General features: G+C 56.7%; 1 non-coding gene across 1 annotated transcript; it reads right to left on the bottom strand.

The window, feature by feature from the left end:
• Positions 1–337: 337 nt before the first annotated feature.
• LOC112544206 (uncharacterized) lies at positions 338–10,034 on the bottom strand. Its single transcript, XR_012897302.1, has 3 exons — positions 9,858–10,034; positions 6,050–6,202; positions 338–478 (listed from the first exon to the last, which is right to left on the bottom strand). It is a non-coding gene; the product is annotated as an uncharacterized LOC112544206 (transcript).
• Between the last annotated feature and the right edge of the window lie 2,821 nt (positions 10,035–12,855).

Genomic DNA, 12,855 nt, shown 5'->3' with positions numbered 1-12,855 from the left:
AAGACACACATGGCTAAGCCCCGCAGAAAGCGTTTGACGCTGCACCAAGCAGCGCGCTGTAAGGCCCTGGAGTCACCCCCCCAAAGTGCAGCATCACTCTTAGCACAGCTCCAAAGGCCTTGCTGGAGCATGGAGACAGGAGCCTTGCTCCTGATGGGCTCAGGTGCCTCTGCAGATTCTCCAGTGCCAGGCCGTGGTGAAGCTGAGACGTGGGCTGGGATGCAGGACATGCCCTGCTTGCTTGCTTTGCTTTGGACAGTCCAGGGGCTATAAATGGGCCCATCACTGCAGAATGTCACGTATGTCTCCATCCTTAGTCTGGAGGGGAAGGCACGGAGCGGGCGCCCATCGAGTTTGCTGTCTGGCCACGTGTTCAGGAGTTCCTTTCTCCCGCTGGAACAGTCTACAAGGAAGGTCAGGTGAGCGAGGGAAACACTGTTTTCTCGTATTCCAACCAGGCACCAGCATTTCTCCAAATCTAGAGGGAGGGGGAATGAATCAAATTACAGAAAGAAATTGACAAGGCAAGAGATGTGACCTCGGCCCTTCAGCTTCCCTGCAAAGGAAGTTGGAGTAGCTGATCTGTGCAATAGCAAACCATCCCAGAGGCAACTTTGTGGGGCCTGCATTGGGCCCCACAAAGTTGTGGGATCTCCTGGTCAACTTCCTGCTGGCTATCGCCAAGATGGCAATTTATAAAACCAGGGAGCAGACGCTGGCTGAGGGGGGGCCTGCGACTGTGGGGCCTGTTTCCGTTCCTGTATCCGTATTCGAGGGGCAGTGGGTGCTGCTCGGTGTCCCCATGTGGTTCCCTTGTTCTAGCCCTTTGACGCTAGAAAACACCCATCCCTGTTTTCTCTTTATTTGAGAAAAAAAAAAGACAAGTCCCTGCATTGGAACAAATCTGTATTCTCTGGATGTGGACAATGCTGAAGCCTTTCATAGCATCCTCCCTCCAAACTCCTCCAAGCATTTGACAAACATTCATTCATCACCCACCGCTCATAAAGCAGCTACTGTCCCCACTGGACAGAGAGGGAAACTGAGGCACAGGGCTGATGTGACCTGCTGTTGTATTAATTTCAGTGGCATAAATGGGCCCAAATAGGCCAAGGTGTCAACGTGGCCCTATCACTGCCCAACACTGACAGTTAAAATGAGGATTGGGGTTTGGTAGGCAGAGATCTCGCCTGGTTAGCACCATGGCAAACACGCCACTGAGCGGCTCTGCACCCTTCTCTTAAAGATGCAGAAAACAGGAAAGCATTTGACCTGTAAAGTGGGAAGTCAGACTTTCATTGTAACAGTTTCCCGTGTCCCCCTTTCCTTCACCTATGGAGAGCCTTGGGAAGGAAAGATAGTCACAGTCTCTTAGGTCTGCTGGCAATAACTGTGCTTTTTGTGAAACAGAGAAGATGCTTGTTGAGCTGGCTGGAGGTGGGGTTATTGTTGCTGTTGGTAACATCTGATCCCATTTCCTGAAAAAACAAGACACACTCACGCACACACACACAAAGGGAGAGAAAACTGATGGAAAAACACAGGAATGGCATGTGACCTTATCAGCTGCCCTGAGACCTGGCAAACTAGTATTGGTGTCAGGCTGCTTATGACATCTCTTCTAGCTCTTTCAGTCTGTTCTTGGGCTCCTGGCGGTTTTGCAATATCTACACTCCGGGCCACTAAGGATGTGTCTAGACTGCAACCCTCTTTCGGCAGAGAGATGCAGATTAGGCAGGTCGACATTGCAAATGAGGCAGGGATTTAAATATCCCGTGCCTAATTTGCATTAAAATGGCCACCACATTTTGCCAACTCAGCACTTTGTCAGCAAAAAGCGGCAGTCTAGAGGGGATCTGTCGAGAAATACAGACTTTTTCAACAGATCCCTTATGCCTCCTGCAAATTAGGCGCGGGATATTTAAATCCCTGCCTCATTTGCAATGTCGACCTGCCTAATCTGCATCCCTCTGCCGACAGAGGGTTGCAGTCTAGACAGACCCTGAGTCAGCCCTTTAGTAGATTGAAAGCAAAAGGAAAGAGAACAAATAAAGTAGCGGACGAAAAGGACACGAGCTGATGGTGACAAAGGACTTGTCTTCATGGATAGCACCAAGCAGCACTGGGTCCACTGTGCCGTGGCAGTGCTTTAACGAGGATAGGGCCATCCCTACTGGTTCTGGTGCCCTACACAGCCCAGCACCCAGGGGAGTGGCTGCTCCACACAGGGGATGGGATGGGGGCTGAAGCTGTGGGGAAAGGGCCAACTCTCTCAGTCCTCAGCCCGTCCAAGCCCAGAGAGCTGGCAACCTGGAGCATGGCCAAGAGGAAGGCGCGGGCCGGAGGACGGTGCAAGAGCAGCAGGCGGCCATGCAGCCAGGCAGGGAGAAGAGGCACTCTTAAGGGGAAAGCGCCACGTCTCTCCAGCCGCCTCCTGCTCCATCCAAGTCCTCCTGCCTGTAAGGGCTACTTGCCACCGCCTGGTGAACAGAGGTTGGGCACTGAGCCCTGGGGGACAGCCAGGCCAGCGCTGAGCCAATAATCAACAAGCAGTTGCCTTGGGCATCAAGAAATTCAGGGCAATGTGGTGCTCCGAATGTTGGGATGCCCTGCGTGTTTTGTGTATGGGTAGGGATGGCCCTGAATGAACAGTCCTATGCCCACAGGAGAGTCCTTCCTGTCGGTGCAGTGAGCTCCCCTCCCTGATGGCTGCTTGGCAGCAGCAGAGCTCTCCCAGGGACGTGGTGCTGGCTACATGGGGGTAGGTCGGGGTAACTACATCACTCGGGCGGGGATTTTGCACCAGCGTTCTGCCAGTGTCAGTCTGTAGTGCCGACCCTGCCACAGTCTCACATCCCAGAGCCATGGTGATGTCACCTGGTCCCTCTCACTGGCCCACTCTGGTGAGGGCATCTCCATGATCAGGCTGATGAGTCACAGTGAACATCAGGGTCCCAGGAGATGCTGTGACACAGCAGCTCCTCTCCCCTCAGCCAATCAGCAATTGTGGCATTGGCATCCCAATTTTTCAACAGCAGCCATTTCTTATAAGCACTCCAAGAGGGAGCGGTGGAGAATAGCCCCATTGCCTCATTGTTTTGACAGCTAATTAGGCTTCCAGCACCTCAGTTTTGTTCCACTGATTTCTGGTCCCAGCTTGGTCTGACTCACTCAGTATGTCTCCAGCACTGGACCTGCACTATAGCAGGGGGCTAATCTGTGCTTCCCCGCTCCCTTTTGGCACTTTTCCTCTAGGGTTATCAACCCTCCTGGTTTCACTGGGACTTTCCTGGGGTCAGGCTGGATTTCTGGAAGCTGATGCAGCCACTCTCGGAGATTTCAAACTGAAAACCATCCAGGGACGCAGCAGATTTTGTGCAGCTCCTGGAAATAGCTGGCATGTCCCTGAGGCCCCTAGGTGGGGGGAGAGCAGGAACCTGGGGGTCTCCATATGCTACTGTCTGAACCCTCTCCTGCAATCCAAACTTCCCCCCATCTCTCCTACACCCTGCTGTATTCTCAGCCCAGAGTCACCTCCCACAGTCCAAACCTCCCGCCCCTCGCACAGATCCTGCACTCATCCCGATGGAAGTGAGTGACAGTGGGGGAGTATAAAGAAATGAGCAGGGGAAGGTGTGATCTCAGGGGGGCGGGGATAAGGGTGTCTGAGTTTCTGTGATTGGACAGTCAGCATTGGCCACCCTACCATGTGTTGTTATTGTGACTCTTTCTGAACTTTTATCCCCATTCTCCCAGCACCTACTTGCCCCGGATCACACAGGGATTGGCAGCAAGGTTATGAACACAATCCAGAAACCTGAATCCTGGTCCCTGGCTTTAAACATTAGTCCCTGCTCCCTCTCCTCCTCCCCCCAATAGGATAGAATCATAGAATCCCAGGGCTAGAAAACACCTCGGGAGTCATCGAGTCCAGCCCCCTGCCCAAAGTAGGACCAACCCCAACTCCATCATCCCAGCCAGGGCTTGGTCAAGGCGGGACTTCAAAACCTCTAGGGATGGAGATTCCACCACCTCCCTAGGGAACCATCCCAGGGCTTCACCACCCTCCTAGGGAAATAGTTTTTCCTGATATCCAACTTAGACCTCCCCCACCACAACTTGAGACCATTGCTCCTTGCTCTGCCATCCACCACCACAGTGAACAGCCTCTCTCCATCCTCTTTGGAACCTCCCTTGAGGAAGTTGAAAAAACTCAGATTCTGACTTTCCCACCCTAAGTGCATGAAAATGCTAATCCCTGCTTCATTTGCATTGCCTCTTCCAGCAAAAGCCGTAGTGTAGATGTAGTTATGTCTATACTGCACTGTTTTGCACAAGAAAAAGTGTGGAATATCGCTGGGCCTCATTTGCATAATTAATGAGCGGCTGCTTTTTGCGCAAAACCCCCTCTTGCGCAAGAGCTGTTCTTCCACTTTTTTTTTCAGGAAGAACGGCTCTTGCACAAGAGGGGGCTTTTGTGCAAAAAGGAGCTGTCGAAGTAAAAGATTTCTATGTGTTTAGGTGGCTAACAAACAGCTTTATTGATCAATAAGGCACAAAGTGAGCCACACGTGACCCTGGCAGAACCGGGCCCAGTCAGGCTGTTCAACACAATCAATCCAGTATTTCATACCCTTAACCAAACAAGTCTGACGTCAGGGCAAGAAATCAAGCGAACTTCAAAGAGAAACTACTATCAGCAAAGAAAGAAACAGGTATTAGGGAGTAGGAGCTTCAGCGCAAAATAGTTCATTAACGCATTCCAACAGCTCATCCTCCTGGCTTTTCTCACATCGGTGATTGTCAGTTCGCTTTCTAGTGTACGTGCAGAAGCAGGCAACTTAAATGGCTTCTGTGATACAAACGGCTTCTAGCTAAATATGAAATGGTTTCCACAGGAGCCATCTACACAGCTCCTTTTTGCGCAAAAGCCTCTTGCACAAAAGCAGCTGCTAGTTAATTATGCAAATGAAGCATGGTGATATTCCACTCGGCGCTTCATTTGCATAAGCTTTACGGAAGAAGGCTACAGTATAGACGTAGCTTAGAGGTCCTGGCTTGACAAAGCCCTGGCTGGGATGGCTGAGTTGGAGTTGGCCCTGCTTTGGGCAGGGGGCTGGACTTAATGACTCCTGAGGTCTTTTCCAGCCCTAGGATTCCAAGTTAAAGTAGAACCAAAATAAGCTCCTCCTCCTGTAGGACAAGTAGGGTGGCCATACATCCTCTTTTTACATCCTATCCTGGGAGTCCTGATTTTGGGGGGCAAAACTCAGCATTGTTCCATTTGCCCACTGGTCATCGGCTGGGATAAATACCCAGTTTTGCTGACGGGGGTGGAGTCTGAGCAGCAACAGCTCAGGAAAGCAGAGACAGCAGGTGGCACGGGCCAGTCTCAGCCACAGGAATGGGTGGCCCAGACCAGCTCCACACAGAGCGGTTCAGGCCAGCTCTGTTGGGAGGCAGGGAAGGGGCTTGGGTGAGTCCATGCAGTGTCACATTTTCCCTTTGGGAAAGAGGGTTACCCTGCCTTCTGCACTGCTTCCATGCTGGTCTGTTTAAAAGCCAATTGGCATTAGGCTGCTAGCACTGTCTCATGTGGACAAGCTCTCTGGTGGGTCTGAGTGCTCCAGGGGCATGGAGAGGGGAATACAGCACAGACCGGTGGGTAGTGTGTGTGCAGAATGTATGTGGGTATGCGCTGTGTGCCTCTCTGTCCCGGGTGTATTGTGTGCAGAGTGTGTTACAAATCTGGCAAACACGCACACACATTTCAGTCCAGTGGAAACGCCTCCTCTGCAGTTAATAAGCCCTAACACTTCGGGTCTGTCCAACACCTGCCTAATTCCCTCACAGGCTGGTCAGCAGCAGCGTCCCCTTTTTACAGATGGGGAAACTAAAGCCCAGTGAAGGGGAGACACTTATCCATGGTCACATGGGAAGTCAGAGACAAAGTCAGGCTCAGAATTCAGGAGCCCTGTGCTCGGATCACTGCTGACCCCTGCTGTCGTTCTACATAGGCACCATTATACAGCAAGTGCACATATGTTACCTGTTCAGCAGACTCCTGGAGTAACTTCTGCCACAGCCCATCTGCAGCACCATTCACAGTAACTCTAGGAACTGCCCCAGGAGCTTTGCAACATTCCCAGTCCCTTCTTTGGGCTAAGCTGAGATCCGGATACGCCTGGTCACACGCATCCAGCTGTGGAAAGCCAGAGACGGAAATGCTGCATTGTCACTTACCTGGTCTGCCATGCAGAGAATATTTCAAACACATGGTTGCTCCTGTGTGCTCGCCTCCTTCCTTCAGGCGCTATCAGAACCTGCACAGGTGCAGCCCCGTCCCCTCTCTGAGTTTATACCACTCAGGCAGGGACATCTGCAAGCAGGACCAAGCCCACTTCCAAAACACAACAACGCTGCCAGCCCTGTCTGCATTGGCCCAACTCCATTAGAATTAACCCTAGGGCTGGTGAAGGAGGAAAGAACTGGCAATGGGCAGTTTAATGGGATGGGTTTATTTAGGGTGTCAATACCTCTTCCCTCCCTAATTTCTGACAAACAGACAGATGAACCAAGAGCCCTTATTCTGTCCCGTGACCTTGGATTCTTTGCTTGACCTGAGGCAACATTAGGAGCTGAAATTCAGCTGCAGATAAACAGGTGCCAGGTTTTCTCTCTTTGCAACACAGAGTTACTGGTTTCCTTACACTTTTTGAAAAGGAGACTTTATAGGGGATGATACTAGTCATGGCCAGGACCTGTAAGGGCCGGGGTGATTTCTCCCCCTGACGTAACACCCACAGGCCAATGAAAGCATGTATGTGTACCCACGGAGAATCTCCTTTCGCTCAAGTGGCCCGCCTGCCAATGGGGAAGGCAACAAAGGGGGCAACTGTCCTGGGGTCCAACAGTTCTAAGGGGCCCAGAACCCCAGGCCCTTTGAATTGCCACTGAAGCACCACACAGCACTCTCTGAGCTGCTCAAAGAACTGAGTGGGGGCAGTGTGGCATATTCCGGAGGGCTCCCAGGACTGGGGGGGCAGTGTGGCACATTCCATAGAGCTCTCAGGACTGGGTGGGGGCAGTGTGGCACATTCCATAGAGCTCTCAGGACTGGGGGGCGCAGTGTGGCACATTCCAGAGGGCTCTCAGGACTGGGTGGGGGCAGTGTGGCACATTCCGGAGGGCTCTCAGGACTGTGGGGGGGCAGTGTGGCACATTCCGGAGGGCTCTCAGGACTGTGGGGGGGCAGTGTGGCACATTCCGGAGGGCTCTCAGGACTGGGGGGGGGCAGTGTGGCATATTCCATAGAGCTCTCAGAACTGGGGGGGGGCCGTGTGGCACATTCCAGAGGGCTCTCAGGACTGGGGGGGCAGTGTGGCACATTCCAGAGGGCTCTCAGGACTGGGGGGGCAGTGTGGCACATTCCATAGAGCTCTCAGGACTGGGGGGGGGGCAGTGTGGCACATTCCATAGAGCTCTCAGGACTGGGGGGGGCAGTGTGGCACATTCCAGAGGGCTCTCAGGACTGGGAGGGGGCAGTGTGGCACATTCCAGAGGGCTCTCAGGACTGTGGGGGGGCAGTGTGGCACATTCCGGAGGGCTCTCAGGACTGGGGGGCGCAGTGTGGCACATTCCGGAGGGCTCTCAGGACTGGGGGGGCAGTGTGGCACATTCCATAGAGCTCTCAGGACTGGGGGGGGGGGCAGTGTGGCACATTCCGGAGGGCTCTCAGGACTGGGGGGGGCAGTGTGGCACATTCCAGAGGGCTCTCAGGACTGGGGGGGCAGTGTGGCACATTCCATAGAGCTCTCAGGACTGGGGGGGGGGGCAGTGTGGCACATTCCGGAGGGCTCTCAGGACTGGAGGGGGGCAGTGTGGCACATTCCATAGAGCTCTCAGGACTGGGGGGGGGCAGTGTGGCACATTCCATAGAGCTCTCAGGACTGGGGGGGGGGAGCAGTGTGGCACATTCCATAGAGCTCTCAGGACTCTGGGGGGGCAGTGTGGCACATTCCGGAGGGCTCTCAGGACTGGGGGGGCAGTGTGGCACATTCCATAGAGCTCTCAGGACTCTGGGGGGGCAGTGTGGCACATTCCAGAGGGCTCTCAGGACTGGGTGGGGGCAGTGTGGCACATTCCAGAGGGCTCTCAGGACTGGGGGGGGCAGTGTGGCACATCCGGAGGGCTCTCAGGACTGGGGGGGGCAGTGTGGCACATTCCGGAGGGCTCTCAGGACTGGGGGGGGCAGTGTGGCACATCCGGAGGGCTCTCAGGACTGGGGGGGGGGCAGTGTGGCACATTCCATAGAGCTCTCAGGACTCTGGGGGGGCAGTGTGGCACATTCCGGAGGGCTCTCAGGACTGGGGGGGGGGGGGGGAGATGTGGCACATTCCGGAGGGCTCTCAGGACTGGGGGGGGGCAGTGTGGCACATTCCAGAGGGCTCTCAGGACTGGGGGGGGGGCAGTGTGGCACATCCGGAGGGCTCTCAGGACTGGGGGGGGGGCAGTGTGGCACATTCCGGAGAGCTCTCAGGACTGGGGGGCGCAGTGTGGCACATTCCATGGAGCTCTCAGGACTGGGGGGCGCAGTGTGGCACATTCCAGAGGGCTCTCAGGACTGGGTGGGGGCAGTGTGGCACATTCCGGAGGGCTCTCAGGACTGGGGGGGGCAGTGTGGCACATTCCAGAGGGCTCTCAGGACTGGTGGGGGCAGTGTGGCACATTCCAGAGGGCTCTCAGGACTGGGGGGGGGGGCAGTGTGGCACATTCCAGAGGGCTCTCAGGACTGGGGGGCGCAGTGTGGCACATTCCAGAGGGCTCTCAGGACTGGGGGGGGGCAGTGTGGCACATTCCAGAGGGCTCTCAGGACTGTGGGGGGCAGTGTGGCACATTCCATAGAGCTCTCAGGACTGGGGGGGCAGTGTGGCACATTCCATAGAGCTCTCAGGACTGGGGGGGCAGTGTGGCACATTCGATAGAGCTCTCAGGACTGGGGGGGCAGTGTGGCACATTCCATAGAGCTCTCAGGACTGGGGGGGGGGCAGTGTGGCACATTCCGGAGGGCTCTCAGGACTGGGGGGGGCAGTGTGGCACATTCCGGAGGACTCTCAGGACTGGGGGAGGGGGGGCAGTGTGGCACATTCCATAGAGCTCTCAGGACTGGGGGGGGGGGCAGTGTGGCACATTCCGGAGGGCTCCAGGACTGGGGGGGGGCAGTGTGGCACATTCCGGAGGGCTCCAGGACTGGGGGGGGGGCAGTGTGGCACATTCCGGAGGGCTCTCAGGACTGGGGGAGGGGGGGCAGTGTGGCACATTCCATAGAGCTCTCAGGACTGGGGGGGGGGGCAGTGTGGCACATTCCGGAGGGCTCTCAGGACTGGGGGGGGGCAGTGTGGCACATTCCAGAGGGCTCTCAGGACTGGGGGAGGGGGGGCAGTGTGGCACATTCCATAGAGCTCTCAGGACTGGGGGGGGGGGGGGCAGTGTGGCACATTCCGGAGGGCTCCAGGACTGGGGGGGGCAGTGTGGCACATTCCGGAGGGCTCCAGGACTGGGGGGGGGGGCAGTGTGGCACATTCCGGAGGGCTCTGAGGACTGGTGGGCGGGGGATGGTGTGCAGCATTCCAGGCAACTTTGAGGACTCGGGGAGCAATGTGGAGCACTTTGGGTGGTGCTGAGGCCTGGCTGTCTCCAGCCTCACCCCTTCCATCCCAGGCTCCGGTTTTTCCAAGAGCGTGGGGCTGGGACTCCCTCCGCTTTGTCCAAGGGCCCGGTGTGGCTGTTGGCTCCCTCGATGGCCAGGGTCTGTGCTTTACAGTCAGAGAAGCTGATTTCCTGATTTTGTGACATACCTTGACTTGAGCAAAGCTTTTGATACCGACTCCCACAAGATTCTTGCCAGCAAGTTACAGAGGTATGGCCTGGATGAATGGAGTATAAGGCGGCTAGAAGGCTGGCTAGATGGTTGGGTTCAATGCGTAGTGATCAACGGCTCCATGTCTAGCTGGCAGCTGGCATCATGAACTGTACATTCTGCATAGGGTTACCAGGTAGTCATTAAAAAATACCAGACATGCTTCATGGTGGGAGGAGGGGGAGGGACCGGCCGAGAGGGGAGCAGTGCTGGCTGGGGGCGGGGAGGCGGGAAACAGAGCTAATGGGGGGGGCAATGGGGCTGGCCGGGGGAGATGGGCGGGGCCGACGGGAAACAGGGCTGGTCGGGGGGGGGGCATGTCGGGTGGAACGAGGCTGGTTGGCGGGGATTTTTTTTACTGGGCAGAGGGCCCAAAAACCAGACTGTCTGGTAGAAAACTGGACACCTGGCAACCCTAATTATGTGGTGACTCGGGAACCACATGTGGCCACAGATTGGGGTATGCAGTTACACATCTTGACACTAAGATTTGCCTGGGCATACGTCCCTGGGACGCACACTCAAAGGGGATTAGCTTAAAAAATGTCCCCTTTAAATGTATCCCCTGACAATTGGAAAGTGCTGATGTTACACTAAGGACCATGTGCTTCCAGCAAACATGTATGCACATATTGCTCATGTGTATAAAACTGGGTTCAACACAGGGATGTAAGAGTGCAGTCGATTAACTGATAAGCAAAAGCTTTTCAGTTAATGCTATAGACTACACGCATTTCCCATCTCCACCCCCCAGGAATTTTTTAGCAGGCTGGTCAGCAGCCCAGCTCAGTCCCGGCTTACCCCCAGCTCCTCCCCCAGCCAGCCCCCAGCGCCACCCGGAGCGCACCGCTCCTCCCCCAGCCAGCCCTCACCTCCACCCGGAGCGCACCGCTCCTCCCCCAGCCAGCCCTCACCTCCACCCGGAGCGCACCGCTCCTCCCCCAGCCAGCCCCCAGCGCCACCCAGAGCGCACCGCTCCTCCCCCAGCCAGCCCTCACCTCCACCCGGAGCGCACCGCTCCTCCCCCAGCCAGCCCTCACCTCCACCCGGAGCGCACCGCTCCTCCCCCAGCCAGCCCCCAGCGCCACCCAGAGCGCACCATTCCTCCCCCAATGCCACCTGGAGCGCACCACTCCTCCCCCAGCCAGCCCCCAGCGCCACCCAGAGCGCACCGTTCCTCCCCCAGTGCCACCTGGAGCGCACCGCTCCTCCCCCAGCCAGCCCCCAGCGCACTGCTCCTCCCCCAGCCAGCCCTCAGTGCACCGCTCCTCCCCCAGCCAGCCCTCACCTCCACCCGGAGCGCACTGCTCCTCCCCCAGCCAGCCCCCAGCACCATCCGGAGCACACCGCTCCTCCCCCAGCGCTACCCGGAGCGCACCGCTCCTCCCCCAGCCAGCCCTCAGCTCCTCCCCCAGCGCCACCCGGAGCGCACCGCTCCTCCCCCAGCCAGCTCTCACCTCCACCCGGAGCGCACCGCTCCTCCCCCAGCGCTACCCGGAGCGCACCGCTCCTCCCCCAGCGCCACCCGGAGCGCACCGCTCCTCCCCCAGCCAGCTCTCACCTCCACCCGGAGCGCACTGCTCCTCCCCCGGCCCTCAGCAGAACCCAGGGCTCTGGCTGTTGCTGCAGTAGTGCTGACAGTGCCCTGGAATCCTGGGCCCTTTTAAATCCTCAGGCCCCAGGGCATCTGCCCCCTTTCCTCTCATCCCTGACCGGCAATGCTGCATTGCTGCTATTTTGAGGTTACAGTGTCAGCATCCAAAGGACACAAATCCAGCCTGAGGAAAATGGCAGTAATGCCACTGTATCTCTTTTATTTCAATACCAAACAGTGTAAGGATAAGCTTGTGTTTGGCGTTGCAATAAGAGAGTTTGTTTTTAGTCCAAATAAGATCTTCTGATCAGAAGCTGGCATGTTGCAAAGTTCACCTCTACGGATCTTTGCAGAGGAGCAAATAGCCCGCACTTTCTGCATGATCCCTGCAATGCAACCCTCAGGATCCAGGTCTTTTGAGGTGGAAGGGTTCCAGAATTTGTATTGCAGCCTGCACCTGGAAGTCTACACATAGCCTACACTCTCACCCTCCCAATTCCCACCCCCCTGCTCCAGCCTGATCCCCTCTTGCACCCTCCCAGCCCCTCAGTTCCAGCTCAAAGCACCCTCCTGCACCCAAACTCTTCATCCTCATCCTCACCCCAGAGCCTGCAACTCCCAGCCAGAGCCCTCATCCTGCCAACTGAGCCAGTTCACCTTGCCCCAGCTGAGAGCCTCCTCCCACATGCCTCCTCCTGCACTCTGAATCCTTTATTCCCACCCAAGAGCTCGCACCTGTAGCTGGACCCCTCACCCTCTCCCATATCCCAGCCCTCTGAGCAAGTGAGTGAGGGTGGGGAGAGTGAGCAATGAGGTGAGGGGAGAGGGAGCAGGGGCAGGCGCTCAAAGACAGAGTAAGGCATGAGCGGGGCATCAGAGGACGGGCAGACAGGGGTGGGGCAAGGATGTTTGGTTTTGGGCAACCCTACAGGCCAGCCTCCAGTTGTTGCTAAAGCCAAAATGACCCGGCAGACCTAGCGTATCCTGATGCTTTCAGGGAAGTTCAGCTCATCGCTGTCCTGATGCTTAACGTGTGAAGGGGCTTGTGTCCCTCGGAGCCCAGGAGCAGGGCCCAGCCCTCACCCTTCTATTGCAAGTCCTGAGAGGTAAAACGAGCTGCAGGACAGCGCGGCACTTCACAGACTAACAGGATGGTTTATCAGCTGACGAGCTGTGCGAGAGGTGGTGCCCCAGCCCGGGGTGAGAGTAAGAGCAGCCCCCCAGGCACCGGGGTCCTGCCAGCCCTTTGAACAGCCCCGACTCTGCAAAGGCGCGCGCTGCTGGAGCGAAAGGCAGCGGAGTCTGATGAGGCGCCGCGCGCGCTGGATGCCCGAGGCTGCGG

This window comes from Pelodiscus sinensis, chromosome 23, assembly GCF_049634645.1.
Source record: "Pelodiscus sinensis isolate JC-2024 chromosome 23, ASM4963464v1, whole genome shotgun sequence".
Classification (NCBI taxonomy): Eukaryota; Metazoa; Chordata; order Testudines; family Trionychidae; genus Pelodiscus; species Pelodiscus sinensis.
The sequence above is the reverse complement of the archived record's forward strand: the minus strand, read 5'-3'. Positions and strand labels throughout refer to the sequence as shown.